Here is a 22,079-nt window from a genome sequence, read left to right on the forward strand (position 1 = left end):
GCTTGATTTAAGCATAAATATCATTCATTGCGCTCTTGGGGGAAAGGACAAGTGTGAGGCAAATTGTTTTTCCTTTGGTTTTGATAGTTTCTTTCAATTGTCCCCTTGTCTTTGTTACTGTGCACACATTTCTTTTCACAAAGTTTTATTTCATTTTAAAGAAAAGCACACAAAAAGAGACTATTCCTTACTGGCTTTTTTTCTTTGGTGTTGTGAAAAGGGTGCTTGGTTGCTTTTCGTTGTGTTTTGTTTTCTTTTGTTCTCCCAACTTTCAACTGAATGAGAATAATCTCCATGCAGTGAACACAGTCAGACTGGGAATTAGCATAGGAGTTTAAGATAGGAACTGACCCAGTTATAGCCACCAAAATGAAAGAATTTTTTGGTATTCATTTGATATTGAACAAGAGATGATTGCAGTCAATATCAAACACTAAATGCACTGACAGTGTTAATTTAGTGTAATTTACTATGCTGGGCAGAAATACAAGGTGATAAACTGATACGTTCCATTAAAAAAAGCAGACAGACACAACAATGTCCTGCATGTAGGCATTTTCATGTATACTCTCTTCTCTAATATTGCCTTTGACAAAGGCATTTTGACAAGGCTGCAAGACTTTGTCTCACCTAATTTCCTTTGACAGAGTGAGGCAGTTTTTTCTGCATGAGGATTGATCTCTGGGTTATCTGGATATTCTCATTTTAAGCTGCTATTGAAAAGACTTGAATAATTTTCAGTTTCTGCCAGGAATGTGGCTGCTCTTTTTAATAATTCCTGATTTATTGCACCTAACAAAATGTTGCTACAGTGGGTCAGGTGGTTGTCTAGTGTGCACAAAGACAACATATAGTTGAAGAGAAGGGATAGGCTGTAGTTAGTCAGGCAGACAAATCCCGATGGGTTCCTGCTCCGTCGATGATGACAACCAGAAGGCTGCTTGCATGTGTGCTCAATGATGCCTTCTGTGTCGACTTGTGCACTTAGTCTCCACAGTAGACCCCAAAAGAGCCCCCGAAGGCCACAAATCAGATAAGGAATAAAGGTGTCTGGCCAGGTTTATTGTTAAGCAAAGTACAGTCATAGTTGTCAGTAGACTCTGCTGAACCACTTTGCATATGTAATTCATAACAATGGAATGACTCAATCAGTTGGAGATCCCACTGCCCCCCCCCCCCCCCGAGTCATCCAAAGACTGTCCCCCCAAGACACCAGTTTATATACAGGTACGAACAAGTTACACATCACTCCTGACCAGGCCTGTGCTACATGGACTTATGTTTTAGGCTTTCATCTTATTACATAGGTAATGTGAATTTTTTAATTCACCAGTCACAAAGCATTCTTTCTAGGCCCCTATTTACTGGTTACAGCTATAATAATATTTTACCTGAACTTTGCCCAAAACTCAAACCAAACTGGTTGGCTCATTGTTTTTAATAAAGATTCCCATCTCCTTTTCTCCTCTGTACAACCAAATGAATCAAGAGATAATGAAGATAGAAGGACGCAATTAAAATGGGGGGGAGGGGAGAGGACCTCCATCCTGAATTAAAACAAGCCATAAAATGCAGATATAGATTTTGATGTCCCAAAATGTTTTTAAGAAATCAGAATCTGGTTTCAGATCTGAAATCTTGAGCTAATCTCTGATAGTACCAACTAAGTTCTCTAGCAGAGAAAGGTCTAACATAAGCCAATGACTGGAAGCTGAAGCTATACAAATCCAGACTGGAAATAATGGCATCATTTCTGATAGCAAGGTAAGTAGCAATTGGAAGACCTTAGCAAGGTTTGTGGCAGTTTCTCAACCACTGACAATTTTTAAAATCAAGATTGATGTCTCTAGAAGACCTGCTTTCAGAATTATTTTGGGAAAAAGTCATGGCTTATGTTATACAGGGGGTCAGACTAGCTATTACAATGGTCTCTTCTAGCTTTGGAGGCCATGAATCTATAAGATTTTTTTCAGTCATTCCAAGCCATGAATACTGCATAATGGGATAATGTTCCCTAGAGCTTTGTCTACACCGCAGGGTTTTTGCACAAGAAGCCTTTTGCAGAACAGGTCTTGTGCAAAAACTTCTTGCACAAAAGTGCATCTAGATCTCAAAGCATATTGCAAAAGTGATGTGCTTTTGTGCAAGAGCATATCCACACTGCATGGACACTCTTGCACAAGAAAGCTCTGATGGCCATTCAACAAGAGCTGTAGCGCAAAAAGGAGTTATTCCTCGTGGGGAGGAATAACTCTACTGGCAAAAGCCCAATGTTCTACCGATTTTTCTAGTGCAAAAACACACTTGGTGTGGATGCTCCACCGGTTTTTGCACAAAAACCTTGTAGTATAGACATAGCATAGCTGTTTGTCAGATGCTGGGAATGGATGACAGGGATGGGATCACTGGATTACCTATTCTGTTCATTCCCTCTGAGGTATCTGGCATAGGTCACTACTGGTAGACTGGATAGTGGGTTAGATGGACCTTTGGACTGACCCAGTGTGGCATTCTTATGTTATGGTGTTCATGGAACTTGCAGAAAGTAATGCTCAGGAAATGGCAGGTGATATTAGGCTGTCTAGAGCGAGGAATGGGTAGCTAGGAGAGTAAGACCTTACAGATAAAGGATACTAAGAGCCAAGGGCTGCTCCATGCTCTCACATCTACCTCACTCCCAGTTGTGGAGAAAGCATCTCTTCACTGCATATGATAATTACCTTAAATGCTTATGATTCTGTTGCAAATTACAGAAGGCAAGAATTTGGGGAACAGATTTTATTACTATTAGTTCTACTGAGAGATACAATTTAGTAATAATCTCTCATTCTCTCTGAAATAAATTTCCATAACTTAAGTGTGCTGACCTTCGGAGCACAAGCACTTGTCTGACTTTCACCATTAGGAAGGTTTTTCTTAAAATGATTATATTTGGATCGTACAGAGAAGATTATTTGGTCCTGTCTCTTCAACCAATTGTGTTTATTGTTAATTTATTACTCCAAATTTCTTGGCAAGGGACACCCAAAAATAAATACAAATTATTTGGATCACTAACTCTAAACATGGTGATATAACCAGATTTGGCTATTATGATTATTAATATAGCTCTGATGATTTTTGCCTGTATCATTAGTTCATAAGCTTAATGTAATTATACCATTCTCTTACAGCTGAAATTATCCTCAATTTTTTTTAACTGGCAGATAAAAAAGGCCATTATTTAGGTTGCACAGTCAAGCACTGAAAAGTTAGTAAATGGCAGAATTAAGGTTGCCAGTATGTATGCACAATGACACAGACTTTCATTACATAACTACATACTTTTTAAATAGATACATATTTTAATAAATTTGGATACCATTTCACAGCTTCTGAGAGGTAAGCATTAATGGGGAGGAAATCTTTCTTTTACTATCTTTAAAAGTTTTGAAGGTTCTGCTCAGATAAAGGTTCAGAAACTTGTCTATTCTATTTGTCTAGGTTCCTATGTGACTCCCCGCTTCCTTCTCCCCTCCCTTCCCGCCCCCCTCCCCCCGCCCCCCATCACTGTAGTAACCAAAAGCCTCTCTGTAAGAAGTAGTTCTAACAATTTATAGTCGGGTTTCTAATCAAAATTGTTTGAGATATATTTGGGTTAAGTAGATCACCTTTGCCTTTAGATATGACAAACTCAAACATCTCTCTGAGATTACATGCATTTTTTAAATTAACTCTGTTGCTTGGATATATGTGAAATGCAATAACAGATATGTTACCAAATAGGATTTTGTAACTGAATATGCTCTGACTCTGTTTGTTAAACTTTGGTAGATAAGTGGAATTTCTTGCTTATAATAGATTTGCTAATTAAAAACTCTGAACAACTTAGCTTCTTCAAAAGATTTTCATTAGTTTGTAGAATGACTCTTTCCTGTTGGGCTGGGTTTTTTGTTTGGTTTTGTTTTAGAATATGTAAATTTGTCTGGAACATTAAATCCATTGAGTCTGTTATTATTTCTAAGAGATCCACTTTGGTGAGGTACAAAGGAAGTATAATTCTGGCTTAAACATCCATTTCAGGATTTCTCTAGGGTAGGTAAACCTACCAGTACAGTAGCTCCTAGACCTCCCCAGCTCATGAGAGTGCAAGATGTTATAGACATTTCTTAGTTTTTTGGGGTGGCATATTTTCAATTGGCAACCCTTTGGAAGCACTCCTGTACTTCAAACTCAAGAACTGCAAGTCTGGACAACTAATGTGTGTGCTGCACAGCAAGGGGAAGGCTTACCCACAACCCTCACCATAAAACCTCTCAGTCTCTCCTGATGGAGGTGTTCCATTTTGTATGCATAATCAAATATTTATTGAAGCAAGAACTTTCCCACCTCCTGTGTGAGTGCCCTAGCTACTGGTCAGTCTGTCTCTTTCCCAATGAATGACCTTTCCCAGAACAGCTAACAGTGAAGTAGTTGGCATATTCACCTGAGATGTGACAGACCAAGGTCCACGGTCCAAATGAGGCAGAGCAGGAACTTGAACCTGTATCTCCCACAGCAGGTAAGGACACTAATCATCAGCCTATTGGCTAATTTTTGTGAGGGAGAGGGTCCAGTCTCTCTCCATCCTCCCATCAAAAAAATTGTGTGATTTCTCATTTCCAGCCTAATGGAGAGTGAGAAAATTCTCTGAAATCTCAAAAATTTTCACAGGTCAGGAAAATTATGTCACACACAGTTCTGTTTCCTGCACATCTCTTTAATCCATGTAAATCAAACAGATGAGATAAGAACCAACCCAAATATTCACCCCCCACACACATGGAAGAACTAATCTTTGGGAGCAGAAGAGTTCTAGAATCTTGCATTGCTACACCATTTTCCCTCTTTCTCTTTCTTCTTTCACATATATTCTAACTCAGTTTTGATATTCAACAGACTTAGGAAGTTTGTATAACATTGAACAATCATGCAAACTTTTGGATGCTTGTTCAAAGCTGATCTCTCAGCCCACCACTGATCTTTCATCTTTCCTGGATTTTACCTCAACTGACATGGAAGTCAAGTCAATTAGCAGTGACTGAACGTAGTTTGCTATTCAAATGTTTGGGGGGTTTTAGTTTTATTTTGCTAGTCAATGTAGAATAGGCCCAAATGTGATAGTCCAAATAGCAACTAGAAACCTACTGGGTTCAACCATTTCCATTTGTGACACCTATGATACTTGCTTGGCATCACAAGGCAGGACTGAGATACCAGCACTCAAGTCCTGGTGAAAGCTAGTTTGGTCAGTTTTGACATTCAATTAATTGACTCCCAAATGAGGTGGGCTGGCCATGTAATTCAAATGCCTGGAGCAAACCATAGTCACCTCATCTCATTCCTTAGGCAGGTAGAGCTGAGTGTTGGCTCCTTTTTATTATTTTCCCTTTTTTGCAAGATGCAACTTATGATAGAGTGCAGCAAGGGGATTTCAGCATCTTTTCTGCTTGCTGAGGTACTCTGGGGAAGAGTTTTGAGAGAGAGGGTATGTCTACACTACCCTCCTAGTTCGAACTAGGAGGGTAATGTAGGCATACCGCACTTGCTAATGAAGCCCGGGATTTGAATTTCCCGGGCTTCATTAGCATAAGCGGGGAGCCGCCATTTTTAAATCCCCGCTGCTTCGAACCCCGTGTAGCGCGGCTACACGGGGCTCGAACTAGGTAGTTCGGACTAGGGTGCCTATTCCGAACTACCGGTACTCCTCATTTCATGCTACACGGGGTTCGAAGCAGCGGGGATTTAAAAATGGTGGCTCCCCGCTTATGCTAATGAAGCCCGGGAAATTCAAATCCCGGGCTTCATTAGCAAGTGCGGTATGCCTACATTACCCCGCTAGTTCGAACTAGCGGGGTAGTGTAGACATACCCCCAGTGACTAAGTAGATGCTGAGGAAGGGGGTAAACCCCAGGATGTGGAATCGTTGTTACAAACGTATGGGGAGGGACTTGTTAGATTTATGCTGCTCAGTCACACCTGTCAATTGAATATCATATGCATATTTAGAGTGTTTGTGACCCTCCCCCAGATACAGCATATTGAATACCACTCAAAACTCATCTCCATAGCACAGTATTAGACATACTTCTAGTCGTGTAGAGTATACATCTTGCTTTTTCTACAGTTCTTCCACTGATTTTCAGTCCATGACTATTCATTCTCCTTGCAAAGCCAATTGAAATTAGCAATTCCAATAAAACAGAGAGATTGAATCAAATGCTTTACTAAAGTTGAGGTAAATGTAAGAGGTTTATTTGCTCATCCACTAATTCTACAATTTGATCAAAAAAGAAATCAAGTTTATCTGGTTTATTGAGTGTTAGACTCAATTCTTTTAGACTCTAACAGAAGTTAGACTTGTCAGTTGGTAACAGCCAGGAGCACTTTTATATTTTCTTTTCTGAAAGATCAATACCATGCATGCTATTTTCCAGCCCTTTGATACCTCCCCAATCTCCATGACTTCTCAAAAATAAATTGCCAGTGGCTCAGTAAGATCATTACCTAACTCCCTCCCTGGGAAATACATCATTTCAGGCCTGCTGATTTGTATAAATGTAATTTTTCCAAGTATTCCCTTACCTCCATTTTATCAATACATTGACAAGGTCTTCATGGCTTCCTAATCAGCCACACACTTCTCCTTTATTTCTCTTGTTAAAACTGATTTTAAAAGAGCAATTGTATAGCTCAAATATGTTAGTCCCACCGGATTCTTTGTCTACTCTCCTTGTGTGTTAATGACCCAGCATTCTCTCTAGCTCTTCCTCGCTGTTCTCCTTCATTCATATCATCCCTGTTCCCAACCTGTGCAAGAAGTTTTCTGGAGATGGGAAAGCTTTTGAAGAGTGGACTGCAGGTTTGTACCTAAAATTTGTAGGCTTAGCAAAAACTAAGAAAGCTCCAGTCCTCTTCCATGTTGGCACACCTAAGGATGTAGCCTGATTTCCAGAGTGCTGATTTTCTAGCAACTCCCACTGAAACATGAAGTCTGTGGGAGTTGGGAGATACTCAGTACCTTTGAACAAACAGGCCATTAATTTAGGTGTCTAAACATCAATGTAGCTTATCTTTGGGCACTTATTCATATATAAGAATTTTTTCTCATTCATAGTCCAGTGTCCTGTCTCCATCCATGGTTTAGTACCAGAGGAACAGAAAACCAACAACAACTAATTTTGCTAAGTTATTCTATGATTAGAGAGAAAATATTCCACCCCCCAGAAACTAATCAGTGGTAAAAGAATGAATAGTTCCTATTTTACTCTAGTGAGCATAACTGCAGATGCCATTCCTATTCATACAAGTTATTCTTTTATTTTTTTAATCTTGGCAATCTAATTTCATCTATCTAGTTTGCCCTTTCTTAGTAAATCCTCTAGTGCAGAACACATAAGTAGAAAAATATCTTAAACTATATATTGTACTTGTTCCAGTAACTCATAAAGACATCCGTAATGTTCATCCAATCTCCTAGAAATGTTGAAGCTCTGGACAGATGAGTCATGCGGGGGAACAGATAACTAAAAAATACCAAGAATACTAGTGTAATTAAAGGAAAGAACTATAGCAATTTTGAACAGCCTTTCTTCATACATTTAAGCAAAAGAGGACATAAAAAACCTCTTTCAGATAAATACTATAAAATAACTGACCCATGACATCACTATCAGTAATATGACAGGAAATGCACTAAATTACAGTACCAGGGAAAAAAATCTTAATACCTGAAGAAACTATTACTACATGATGGAACCTTATTCTATGCACCCAAGTTATTAGCACTATAGTCCTAATACTGACTGAACTTTGCCTAAACAATCCCTTTTCAACTTGGTAAAAAAAAATAAAAAAAAAAATTGTAAAAACAGAAAGGAATCCAACTCCCAATTGACTGAAATGCAAACAAGAGAACATTGACACTCCTTTAGGTTCTTTACAGCAAAGGGGGCATATCGTACTGCATTTTCTTAACCTTATAGATGTAATAGTATTCTCCAGAAAAATGTGTTGCTATGGCACAACCAAGAGAAAGAAAGTTTAAGTCTATATATATATATATATATATATATATATATAAAATCATGTGGAAACATAAGTGACTTGAGTGTTCTAATTGACAAGAAGAAAGGGCAGAAAGTACTTCTGAAACATTTACAGTGTTATTTTCACAATCATCCAGCACTGATCTAACTCTGCTCCCAGTGTAGTAAATATGACTTTCACTGTTGACTTCAGTGGGTCTAGAGAGTAAGGCCAACATCCAAGCACTTTGAAAAATCGCAAACATGAGACAAAATCATCCAAAGAGGGTTTAATTCAGGATCTCTATTTCCATTTAATCCAGTCATAGTCTCTCTCACCTACCTGCACTTTCATGATTTCCTGCTTCCCATCATACTAACACACCTTCCCCTCACATATCTGTCAATACAGACATGCTCCCTGTGTTGAACAATAATGAACAGCTGCCTTAAGAACATATCAGACAATCCTACAATTTCTAACCTTTGTACATGTTCTATGTATTCATTGCCAAGTCAAGGCTAGATTCAATGTATTAATGCTGAAATGAAAATCAAGTTCACGTATAGTCATTTCAGAGTCAGATACTGACTATTTGCAAACCTCAAGAGTTTTCTTTACACAGGATTGCCTATAAAACTAAGTAAGCTTATCAAACCTTTGCCATAAACATCCAATGTTACGACAATTAAAATTCAGGTCAGCCTCTCTGTGGAAGTTACAATGGTCACTCAGATTTGTATTAGCCCCTTATCTCTGTTTGAAATAGATTTGCCAAGTCTGAAACAAATCCAGCTGTTTCTGCCTAATGGTTCAGAACACAATCCTAAAAGCTGCCAGCAGTTGTAGTTCAAAAGGGCTTATCTTAATATACTGTATCTAGTTCAACCATTTCTTGTGCTAAGGATAAACTTTGTAAATTTATATTTATATACGAGTCATAACTTCAGCTGTATATGACCTGAGTAATCTTTTGTATTATAGCTGTACTGTACCATGCAGGGATCCAATAGAGATCCTGTGCTGCTAATGTTTCCCATTTCCTTGTGCGTTATTTCTTTATTCAAAGTATGCATAAAAATCCAAACATTTCCTTCTATTTGTGGCTTGGATAGCCAGGGTACCAATCACAGTTTCCGAATTCTCCTACTGTTTTGGAGTCTGATCCCACTGCACACAAAAATGTCAACAAATGTTGTGCCGCATCTGTGCCTCTTCATAATTGAGTTCTCAGACTAGGATGGGAATCATTCTTTCCACATTGTTTATCATACTACCTTGTGTATTTTTGGTATAGCAAAAAATAAATACATGAATAAATGGTTTTGTGATCAGTTAGACCCCAGTCAAATGTGCAGGTCTTCCAGCAAATTGTTTTTATTTTCAGGCAGCAGATACGATTGTATGCAGAGCCATCCTTATCCATAAGGATACACAGTTGCATAAGGCATCCAAAAATTTGGGGCACCACTCAGTCTTAACGTCCATCCACCTGCCTCTTCCTATCCCTGTTCCGTGACTCTGCTTCCTCTGGAGAGGACCTAGTTAACTTTAAAAGCCTGCCAGACATATTAGCTGAACATCAAAGCTGTGAAAGAGACATTTCTAGTGGTAGTAAAGCCATTTAACAGGTATTTGCCAGCCCCAAGTTTATACAGTCAGTTTCTGAATTTACTGTGTTATCCTATAGGACCTTAGTTTAAAAATATTTCATGTGTGTTGTGCTGAAGATTATAAAATCACATCTCTAAAAAAATCATCTTCATCCTCCTGCCATCAAGGTAGGGGCACAAGCTTAATAGTATCGGGCTGGGCCCCATAAATCCTAAGGACGGCCTTGATTTTATGAATCTTTTAGCATTGTTTCTAGCATGATAGTTTCACTGAGTTTGGGGGAGGGGTTAATGCACAAAAATGGTCTGGAGGGAAGGGGGGGCGGGGTCTGTGACATCCACGTAGTATTAACCTGATATACCATCATATTTGTCCTGCAAATACAGTGTTATCTACAAGGACACTGAAAAACTGATATGTTTGGGCAGCCTACACTTGCTAAGAAGTGTTTTTGGACAAGATACTACGGACAGATGCATTCTCTAGCAAACCCACACTTGACAGATGCTTTTGCTGTAGCAAAGACTCACTGTTGCATTGAACAAGCACATTGTAGGCTCAAACGCACACATTGTTTGGCTTTTATTGAACTGCATGTGGCATAATAATTCTTTGCCTAAGAGATGGCTGTTTTCTGGGATCTGGATACAAACATGGTGAAACCATTTGTACAGGGAAAGAAATAGTTCAGCCTGGCCTTGGGCATCTAAGGAAGCTGCACCTAGTGTGCTGGTACTTATGATCCAAAGCCTAAGAAACAGAAAAGATGTTACATCTGCTCCAGGGAACAAGTCACAAAAATGCATCAAGAATGTGCAAAATGTAAAAACTTAGTAGGTTCGGAACATGGGTCATCTATTTACAGGCAGTCCCCGAGTTACGCGGATCTGACTTATGTCAGATCCACAGTTACGAACGGGGCCCGTCTCCCTGGTCTCCAGCAGACCAGGGGGACGGGGAGCAAAGCGGCGGAACACACGGGCAGCGGACAGCCCAGACGCTGTGGACGCGCTGTGGCTGTCCTGCTGCCCGCGTGCTCCGAGGCTTTGCTCTGCTTTGCTCCCTGTCTGCCTGGTCTGCAGGCCAGGGAGAAGGGGAGCAAAGCCGCAGAACACACGGGCAGCGGACAGCCCAGACGCGTCTGGGCTGTCCACTGCCCGCGTGTTCCGCGGCTTTGCTCCCCGTCCCCCTGGTCTGCAGACCAGGGAGAGGGGGAGCAAAGCAGAGCAAAGCCGTGGAGCCCGAGGGCAGCAGGACAGCCACAGCGCGTCTGGGCTGTCCCGCTGCCCCCGTGCTCCGCGGCTTTGCTCCGGACGCCTGTGGTACAGCAGCTGGGGTGCTGCCGGTTGGTCCCATAGCGTCGCTCTGGGCGCTACTGAACCAACCCGGCAGCACCCCAGCTGCTCTGCCCCAGGTGTCCTGATTCAGCCACTGCTGGTCAGTTTCAGCAGTGGCTGAATCAGGACGCCTGGGGCAGAGCAGCTTGGGTGCTGCTGGGTTGGTCCAGTAGTGCCGAGGAGCGACGTCGCTACTGGACCAACCCAGCAGCATCCCAGCTGCTCTGCCCCAGGCGTCCCCAAGTCAGCCGCTGCTGAAACTGACCAGTGGCTGACTACAGGAAGCCCCTGCCCCTGGCTTCCTAGAATCAGCCGCTGATCAGTTTCAGCAGCAGCTGACTTGGGGATGCCTGGGGTTCTTAAGTTGAATCTGTATGTAAGTCAGAACTGGCGTCCAGATTCAGCCGCTGTTGAAACTGATCAGTTTCAGCAGCGGCTGAATCTGGACGCCAGTTCCGACTTACATACAGATTCAACTTAAGAACAAACCTACAGTCCCTATCTTGTACGTAACCCGGGGACTGCCTGTACTTCAGTTGTTCACAGTAGTAGACCATCTACTTGTACTTTGCTGTGTTTGTGCCTTTTATATTGTTGCAGATCGTTTCTATTTTCATCATGCAGTAAACCCTCATGATTTGTGGGTTCTCACCTGGTTTTGGGTGAGGGTGTGAAGGGGGGGGGGCACGGGAGCTGTAGGCAACTCAGTGGGGTGGCTGGGAGGTGCAGTTCCGGATCCACAATGAGTTCCCTGTGGCTGCTGGAAGCCACAATGAGTTCGGGAGCCACTGCCCACAGTGTTCTTGGATTTCCCCATTTCCTGTAGTGCCAGGAATGCATCCACTGTGAATGGTAAAGGTTTGCTGTATAAACATGGGGTCAGTGAGACCCCAATACAAGTTCTTTGCTACTGAATCTAGGAAGGTTTAACTAGTTAATTGATTATAACAAAGTCAGTTTTAAATGCATCACAGAGCTTTTTGTTTTCATAAGTGTCCAATTCTCCAATACAGAGGTTGGATAATTTTGAGTCCAATAAAAGCATTAATCAGCCAAATTACAAATTCCCCGTAGAAGAGTTAGGAACTTACATTTTTCTGCTTGATAATTAGTTCAAGTGAATATAGCACGCCACCGCTTTCCTGTACTGATTCACAAAATAGACACTAACCAAATTTAGCCACATTGCCTTAGCTCAGACCCAAAACAATCCCCTACTCCCATGACTACAAGAATGGTTCAAATGTCATCCCCATTCAAGTCTTGGCTTATGTTAAAAATGTCATAAGTCAGTACAATTTGTGGAGATGACTTGCGTAGAGGACCCATTTCCATTAGTAATCAAACTGAGACTCCTTTCACATAGCTCACTTTGGCTGTGTCTAGACTCAGGGGTTTTGGCTGTGTCCAGACTCAGGCTACTTTTCCCGAAAAAACTTCCCCTGCGTCCAGACTCAAGCCGCGTTCTTTCGAAATAATTTTGAAAGAACGCGGCTTTTCTTTCGATGGCGGTAAACCTCGTTTCACGAGGAAGAACGCCTTCTTTCGAAAGTTCCTCTTTCGAAAGAAGGCGTTCTTCAATGTAAATAGGGCTTCCTCGAAAGAGAGCATCCAGACTGGCTGGGTGCTCTCTTTCGAAAAAGCGGATTGCTATTTCGAAAGATCCGCCTGCAGTCTAGACGCGATCTTTCGAAAGAGGCTCTTTCGAAATATGCTTTCGAAAGAGCCTCTTTCGAAAGAAGCCTGCAGTCTAGACATAGCCTTTATGATTTTCAGATAGTAATAGATTCCCCTTTTTTTTAATTAAAAGAAAATATCTAATATCTTCAGCTCACATTTTTGGACATGCCATTATTTTGGTGAGAATCCTCAGCATATTCTGACTTTTGCAAAATCCATAACAAATTGGGAAATTGAGAAGAAGAAAATATTTCTTTTTCTGTATTATTCTCTTATAACAATCAGCCAGGGAAATCATAGTAAGATACAGCTGTCTTATTTTAGTAAGCGTGCTGGCAAAACAACAAAAGAGTGGGCAAATCAGATTTAGCCAGTGATTTCAGTTAGAAAATGGATATTGACAGTTTTCAGTTTAGAATAAGATATAATCAACCCCTCTCGGTGTAAAGAGGTTATTTTTCTCTTCACTGGTCATATTTATTTATCATTTCCTTTTACTAAGTTTTTGGATAGGTGGGGGGGTTGCAATGATAATTAGCCAAACAAAGCAATATCCTACCTTGAATTTGATGGCATTTCTTTGTTTGGATGTGATAGGATAACTTTTCTATGTTGCATCCCAGTGAGGGGACTAGGGGATGCAGGGAGTCCCTGAAATAGAGGGAAACGTGATAGGGGCATAGAAGGAGCTTGTCTGGAGTATGGGAAGAAAGCAAGGACTCCCTAAATGCATGCAATGAGCTTGGCCTGAAGAAGCAATGAAGTATGTGCCTTGAACATAAATATTAATTTATATATACTTCTTCCAGATGAACCATACAGGAGCTCTGAGAAAAATGGGGCTTTCGGAAGCTGCACTGCACAAGTTTAAAAAAAGATTGTATCTATACGTATACTTCCAGAAGATCATCTCAATGGAGCCCATTGAGATTAAGCGTTTCCCATGCAATTTCTCTTATGAGCTTTCCATTCTTTTGCTATCATCAGTTAGCATCTTCATACAAAAGGTCTTTATTATGGGGAAAGAATTTTTGTACAAAATAATTAGTCATCTTTTCAGACAAATATTTATAGACTTAGTATTGCATTAAAAAACTCCTTCCATGCCCTCCTTCACACTAAGGGCCCTCATTATCTCTATCCCTTGAGAAGAAAATGGCATTCAAGTAGCTAGAGATGTATTAGACTGAAATCATTTCTGGACTCAACTGTTGTCAAACTTTAGCATAAATCATTTTAAAATTACTGATTCTCTGTGGTCAGAGATCCTGTTTCCAAACTATTGATATACTTAACCTTTAACTGCTAAATGCCATTTGTGACAGATCCAGCAACTTCCTGCAATAGCTTTGGCAGATCTTCCTGTTTAACATTTACATATCATTATGGCAGGAGACTGCATGTAACTTTTTGCCTCGATAGCTAGCCAAACTAATCATCATCAGGAGAGCAAGATAGATAATCCTACTTCACTTTGAGAGAGGGGAAGCAATGTTATCCCTGAAGAGCCTCAAAGTTATAGAATAGCATTCTGACTAATACTGGTCAGGAATGTATTCAACCAGTGTGTTTTCATTGGAATCCATCAAGGTTTCACAAGTTCAGAGTGGAATTTCTTGTGTGAGAGAGACCCATCCTACAACAGTCACATTCTAGGAGGCTACACAGACCAATACCTGCCCTGTAACCTGAGTGGCTCAAAAAGCTTTACTCCTGTGGCTTTCTTGTCAGGATGCTTCCAATCAGCTTTTAAGTATACAGTACCCTGAGTGTGCTAAGTAGCTCTAGTTTAGTACTCTGATCCGACCACCCTGCCTACAATACATCAGTTACCCTATAGAGGGGGAAATCCAACACACTATGGCTGTGTCTACATTGGTGCAATCTTGCGCCAAAGCGGCTGCTTTTGCACAAAAACATGCTGCCTGTCTACACTGGTGGGGAGTTCTTGCGCAAGAACACTGACGTTCTAATGTGTGAAATCAGTGCTTTTGCACAAGAACTATGATGCTCCCGCTCAGGAATAAGCCCTCTTGCGCAACTGTTCTTGCCCAAGAGGCCAGTGTAGACAGGCAACATGAATTTATTGCGCAAGAAAGCCCCATGGTTAAAATGGCCATCAGAGCTTTCTTGCACAAGAGAACGTCTACACTGGCACGGATGCTCTTGCGCAAAAGCACATCTCTTACGCAAAGGCACATGCCAGTGTAAATGCTCTCTTGTGCAAATACTGTAATGCAAGAAATCTTGAGTTAAAGAATATTTGCACAAGATCATGCCAATGTAGATGTAGCCTAAGGGTATGTCTACCCTACAAGATAAGGTCAAATTAAGATATGCAACTTCAGCTACATTAATTGCATAGCTGAAGTTGAAGTAGCTTAATTCAACTTTTGGTTCTGTCCACACTGCATGAAGTTGAAGGGAGAACACTCTCCCTTCGACTTCCCTTACTCCTCTCGGAAGCAGGACTACCGGCATTGACTAGACTGCCCCTCAGTTCAAAATAGGGTATCTTCACTAGATCCGCTAATTCAAACCCTGAAAGATCGACAGTGATAGCTTCAATCTTCTCTGTAGTGTAAACATACCCTATAAATCTGATTTTTTTCCAAAACCATACATCCTGGCATATCCAGCCCTCTCCTAGAACATTCAGAAAAATGGGGTTTGTTTGCACCTTTAGAGACAAAAATATACCACAGCTTATTAACTTAACATGCCCTTCCCTTTAAGTACAGCACTATACCAGTTTATTGTAAAAAAAGTTTAATAAGGAGACCAAAGTTACATGATACCTAGTGGAAAGAATAAAGTTTAGGAAGTTATGAACAAAGGTAAAAAATACACTAATGGCTAAGACCTAATTTAAGCTACAGCTTTTGTTCATTCTAGGTTCTTTACCCAATTTTCCAGACTTTGATTGAAAGACCCATCTTTCGCAAATTGCAAGTACCCTGATTAATTATAGAATCATAGAACACTAGAACTGGAAAGGACTTAGGGTACATCTAGACTACATGCCTCTGACGACAGAGGCATGTAGATTAGGCTACCTGACATAGTAAAATGAAGTGGCGATTTAAATAATCGCCGCTTCATTTAAATTTACATGGCTGCCGCGCTGAGCCAACAAACAGCTGATCAGCTGTTTGTCAGCTCAGCGCGATAGTTTGGACGCGCGGGTGGTGACATCAAAGGTATTTGTCGACCACCCAGGTAAACCTCATCCCAGGAAGCATACTTGGGTGGTCGACAAATACCTTTGATGTCGACACCCGCGCGTCCAGACTATCGCGCTGAGCCGACAAACAGCTGATCAGCTGTTTGTCGGCTCAGCGCGGCAGCCATGTAAATTTAAATGAAGCAGCGATTATTTAAATCGCCGCTGCATTTTACTATGTCGGGTAGCCTAATCTACATGCCTCTGGCGACAGAGGCATGTAGTCTAGACGTACCCTAAGACTCAAGTCCCATGCCCTCACTGCAGGACCAAGCACCATCTAGACCATCCCTTATAGATGTCTATCTAATCTACTCTTAAATATCTCCAGAGATGGAGATTCCACAACCTCCCTAGGCAATTTATTCCACTGTTTAATCACCCTGACAGTTTTGAACTTTTTCCAAATGTCCAACCTAAACCTCCCTTGCTGCAGTTTAAGCCCATTGCTTCTTGTCCTATCCTCAAAGGCCAAAAACAATTTCTCCCTCCTCCTTGTGACACCCTTTTAGATACTGGAAAACTGCTTTCATGTGCCCTCTGTCTTCTCTTTTCTAAACTAAAGAAGCCCAATTATTTCAGTCTTCCCTCATAGTTCATTAATCATTCTTGTTGCTCTTCTCTGGACCTTCTCCAGTTTCTCCACATCTTTCTTGAGTGTGGTGCCTAGAACTGGACACAATACTTCAATTGAGGCCTAATCAGCATGGTGTAGAGCAGAAGAATGACTTCTCACAACTTGCTCACAAGACTCCTTTTTACAACTAGATTATGTCTATCCAGTGATGGATGCCAAGATGGCTTCTCCTCTTTCCTTATATTTTCCCAAAATTAATGTTATGCCCAGATTCAGGATGAACTCATGCTGTCCTTCCCTTCCTGAGGGCTTTTTACCCCCTGCCAATTTGTATGTAAATGAGTTTCCATTGTTTTTCCACCACACTTCACTTAATTTCATTGGAAATTATTCCTGTCTGTTAGGGAACCTGTATCTCCCTATATTTGGTCACAGACTTTAAAGTATAATATATTTTCTTATAGGCTGTGTCTAAACTACATCTCTTTTTCTTGAAAAAGGGTGTTCGCTGAGAAACGTTGGCCACAAGGAATCTCAATGATCAGGCCCGTCCCCACACCCGCATCTATCATCAGGTTGCTAATAGCTTACTCTAAAGGCAAGACAACAGACCAAGAGTGGTAAACTAAAGGGATTTTATTAACAGGAAAAGGGAGATAAACAAGGTATGATAGGTAAGTATTAACTATACAACTGATATAAATACAAATCTATAAGGACCCCACTGTTACAAAGGAATATAGGAAAGAGAATACACTGAGCTGAACAGAACTATACTAAACTGTGACAAAATAGATCCAAAAGACAGGAAGGCGGCTAGATAGAAAGCCACCAGCACTGTACCATCTCCTGCAACTTTCTCCATCGCTCTTGTGACAGCTCTGGATGGTCAGGAGGGGTCAGACCAGCAACAGCAGCAGCTGGAATGGTGGCAGTGTCTAACCACCGCAGGCAATGACAAGCCTTGATTTATCCTACCCTCCCCCTGTGTCGTCATGGCTGCAAGTATGCAGCTTATAATAAGGAGCAGTGGATAGCCACCCACTCCTTGCATGCAAGTGAGCCTATTCCCACTCAGCTACCCTAGGTGCGAGACCTGTGTACCCACTCTAAGAGACAGCAGCAACACTGTGCCACTTAGGTGGGCAACCCCAGGCTGTGCCAGAGGCAGCCCTATAAAATCTGCAATTGTTGGGAAAATTTTGATGTAGCCAGTGTAGTCCCTGTGGTTTTTGAGTGTTACCCTGCTAAACCCAAGGTTGTGAGTTCAATCCTTGAGGGAGCCATTTAGGGATCTGGGGCAAATCTATCAGGGATGGTACTTGGGCCTCCTGTGAGGGCAGGGGACTGGACTCAACCTCTCAAGGTCCCTTCCAGTTCTATGAGATGGTACATCTCCCTACCCATGTGATTTCAGTCACTGGGCAGATTATACCCATGTGACTGCCAGGGTTTCCCCACCACCATGTGGAAAGTGCAGGAAAAGGAGGGGGAAGAAGAGACACCAAGATGGATTCCAGTTGTTGTTTTACAGTCCAAAATGGCATCTGTGGCCAAAATGGCAGCTGCCAACTTACAAAGGATATAAATTAGACACTTTGAAATTGCAAATGAAGCTGGGATTTAAATGTCCCACACTTCATTTGCATAATGGAGGCCACATTTTTTTCAAAAAGGGGCTTTTCAAAAGAAATGTCTGTTTAGATGGAGATAGTTCGAAAATAAAACCCTTTTTCGAAAGAGCCTGTACTCTTTTTTTCAGGAGTACAGGATATTTTGAAAAAGGGGTTTTATTTTCAGATATCTAAAAGTGTGTTGCAAGAAGAAGGAAGAAAAATTGTTCTTCCTGGCCTCTGAGGATAGAGCAAGAAGCAATGGGCTTAAACTGCAGCAAGGGAGATTTAGGTTGGAGATTAGGAAAAGTTCCTAAGTGTCAGGGTGGTTAAGCACTGGAATAAATTGCCTAGGGAGGTTGTAGAATCTCCATCTCTGGAGATATTTAAGAGTAGGTTAGATAAAGGTCTATCAGGGATGGTCTAGACAGTACTGGGTCCTGCCATGAAGGCAGGGGACTGGACTCGATCTCTCCAGGTCCCTTCCAGTCCTAGTATTCTATGATTCTATGATAATCCTGGCTTCATTTGCAATTTCAAAGTGTCTGATTTACATTCCTTTTTTGATAAAAGGGATGTAGTTTAGACACAGCCATAGTGGAAGCATGTTTTTCCACAATGATAATATTCAGTGTCATCTTTCAGAAGAGACCTCACTGGTTATAAACTTGTATAATATTTTATGTAAATTGATTTAATTACTGATAATTTGAGGCACAGACCCCCCCCCCCCCCCCCTTCCCCTAGTCTTATAGCCCAGATAAAGTTATTAACTCGTTCTGGGGTGTACATGCCATGGTGTCTTCGCCAACTCAATAGCCTTATTTACTTATTTGCGTATTTAACAGCCAGGCTGATCAGAGAAGCAAACGTCTGTTACTTCGTGCATTGGTATTCTAGCTGGTCATTGGTGATAATAATTAAAGTTAGTATTAAAGTTAATTGGTAATTAATTTCATAATGGGTTTGTAATTGGCATTTGGAATTCTAATTCATAATTGGTAGAGTCATTAATATATTATAATAAAATTTCACAACAGTAATTTTAAAATGAAAAATTGAAGAATACCATTCCAACGCCTTATTGAAATTAAGCATTGATTTCCCCCTCTCTCTCCCCCCACAACGAAATGTTGGAATCAACACTTATGCAATATTTTAATTATGTTGAATTGGTATTTTCCACTAGGAAAACATTCTGCTGGAAAGTGTTTTAACTATCTCTATAATGAATTGTTCTTGACAGGATATTTCCAGCAGAATTGCTCTTATTTTTTAGATAGGATTCCTGGAAGTTCTCTCACAGTCCTGAATATATTGATAAAAAAACTGAACATTCCTTCCAGAGACCAGAACCATTCATTTACTTTCCCTGACTGAGGGAGCCATAGTTGGTTATGAACTTGCTGTTTTTAGAACAGTTAAGATATAAAAACTCATTACGTTACTAAGATCTGGAGAATCTAAATGTAAAGCCTAAACACTGTTCTTTTGATTAAATGAGCAACAACCATGTTTAATGCCTTTTGAGGTATTGATTTTGTTCTAAGCTGTCATGAATGTTGATAGTCCTTCTGCTTAACAGAATTATCAAAAATCTGTCTCTTATTTTTAGCCTGGACATCCGGAGTCTCAGTATTAACATTAATCAGAATTTATGAACCCTCGCATTAAGCTGTAAGGTCCTTCTGGATTCTGGTTGTAAAAAACACAATTAAATGAAAATCCTTCTATTATCTTTTCAGCTAGAGAGTCACATGAAGGATGAGTGCATATCCCTTGATGTCCAGAAATTTACTGACAGAACTTGATAAATAAGAGAAGAGTTTGTTGCACTTTAGACTCATTAAAACCAGCTAGAAAGTGATACGTTTCTGTTAAGTATGAGTTATGATGTACAATTATTTTGACATCTTTTAACAAATAGAATAGCTAAGTGGAGTAGCTTTTTTAAGTCTTATTACTAGTATACACATTTCTATAGCACAGAGATCCCTGAACTGTGAGATATGCCCCTCTAGGGGAGTGCAGAGGTACTTTGGGAATTCTTGGTGGGGTCCTGGTCAACCCCTTTGTGGGGTGGGGAGGGAGCCCCACCCAGCACCTCCCTAACCCCAGGTCTGCCAGCAGCTGTGCCTATGGCTACCTTCCACCACCTCCCTCAATGTGGCTCTGCCCCTTGCTCTGCCTCCAACCTTACCCACAGTCCATTGCTTCATTCCTTGCCCAGACCCAAGGCTGGGAGGGAGGGCCAGGACACACCCCCTGTGCAGTCCAGCTGTAGCTCCACTCTTGACCCCCCTTTGTCCCCTGACTTCAGCTCCAGCCCCATAGCTGCAGCCCCAGTTTCAACCCCTTTACTCCTGTCCCCACAGACACCGCTAAAGCCCCACTCCTGGGGGTAGTGGTCAGGGTGAAGACTAGAGATGTTAAATATTGGTTAATTGACTAGTCGAGTAACCTCATGAAATTGTATCCATTAGTCGACTATTCTATAGCGCCTGGGGGTGGGGCTGGCAGCCACTATATCAGAGGCAGCAGCACAGGGTGCCAGGTGGGAGCAGGTCTGTGAGGGGAGCCAGTTTAAAAATCAGCTCCCCTTGCACACCAGCTGCCTGTTGGCCTATGCTGTTGTTTCTGAGAAAGAGGCAGCAGTGCAGGGTACCAGCAGTCCCTGTCTAGGGAGGGTCTGAGCTCTCGGACCCGGCACAAGCCAGAACTGAGCTGGGATGTCTGCCTGCCTCTTACTACACTTGAAATGAAGAGCAGCAGTGGGGGTAGGTCCTGGACCTGTTGCAAGACAGAACTGAGCCAGAAAAAAAATTACTGTCAGGGAGAGAGAAATGTGTATAGTCTAGAGTATTAACATAGAAGTTTTTGCTATTACATCCCTAGTGCAGACAGGAATACACGAGGTGGGCATGACCCTCAAAAGTTTGGGGACCACTGCTGTAGCAACTGTCCCTTGCAACTTGCGGAGACCATTTGGGGCAAAAATTTGTCAGGGGTGGTATTATATAAACCTCTTCCCCCATACATAGTTAAAGTAAATGTTTTTAAAGAGAATAAGATCTACCCAGTTTAGTTTCTATAGCATTCAGCCAAATCCATGTCTCAGTTCATCCTGATGTATTCTAAAAGAGGTAAGCACTGGGATCAATTTGACTAAGGCATTACTTATGAATTCCACCAAGGGGGTCCCTCCTTTGAAGACATCCTGATACCATGGAATTCAAAACTCAGTTTAACTGCCACCAAGCAATTCACACACAGGCTAGGTCTATCCTAGTGGTTTCTTGCGCAAGTACGGCAGATCTTGCGCAAGAATCCACAGAGTATCTACACTGCCCGCCAGCTCTTGCACAAGGAAATTTACAGTGCAGTGTGGTAAGAGAGGACTTCTTGCATAAGAGCTATGCTCTTTAACAGGTGTCTCCCTTTTGGGGGGAAAGATAGTTCAGTGGTTTGAGCATTGGCCTGCTAAACCCAGGGTTGGGAGTTCAATCCTTGCAGAGGCCATTTGGGGCAAAAATTTGTCAAGGGTGGTACTTGGTCCTGCTGTGAAGGCAGGGGATTTGACTTGATAACTTTTCAAGGTCTCTTCCAGTTCTAGGAGATGGGCAATCTCCATTAATTTAATTTAGCTCTTGCGCAAAGGGGCAGCATGGACGCTAGGCAGGGATTTCTTGCGCAAGAAAGTCCTATGGCTAAAATGGCCATCAGAGCTTTCTTGCACAAGAGAGTGTCTACACTGCCATGTAGAATAGTAATAGAAATGTAGCCGTGTTAGTCTGGTGTAGCTGAAGCAAAATACAGGACTATGTAGCACTTTAAAGACTAACAAGATGGTTTATTAGATGATGAGCTTTTGTGGGCCAGACCCACTTCCTCCGATCAAATAGTGGAAGAAAATAGTCACAACCATATATACCAAAGGATACAATTTAAAAAAATGAACACATATGAGAAGGACAAATCAAATTTCAGAA

The sequence above is a fragment of the Pelodiscus sinensis genome, chromosome 6, assembly GCF_049634645.1.
Source record: "Pelodiscus sinensis isolate JC-2024 chromosome 6, ASM4963464v1, whole genome shotgun sequence".
In the NCBI taxonomy this organism is placed as follows: Eukaryota; Metazoa; Chordata; order Testudines; family Trionychidae; genus Pelodiscus; species Pelodiscus sinensis.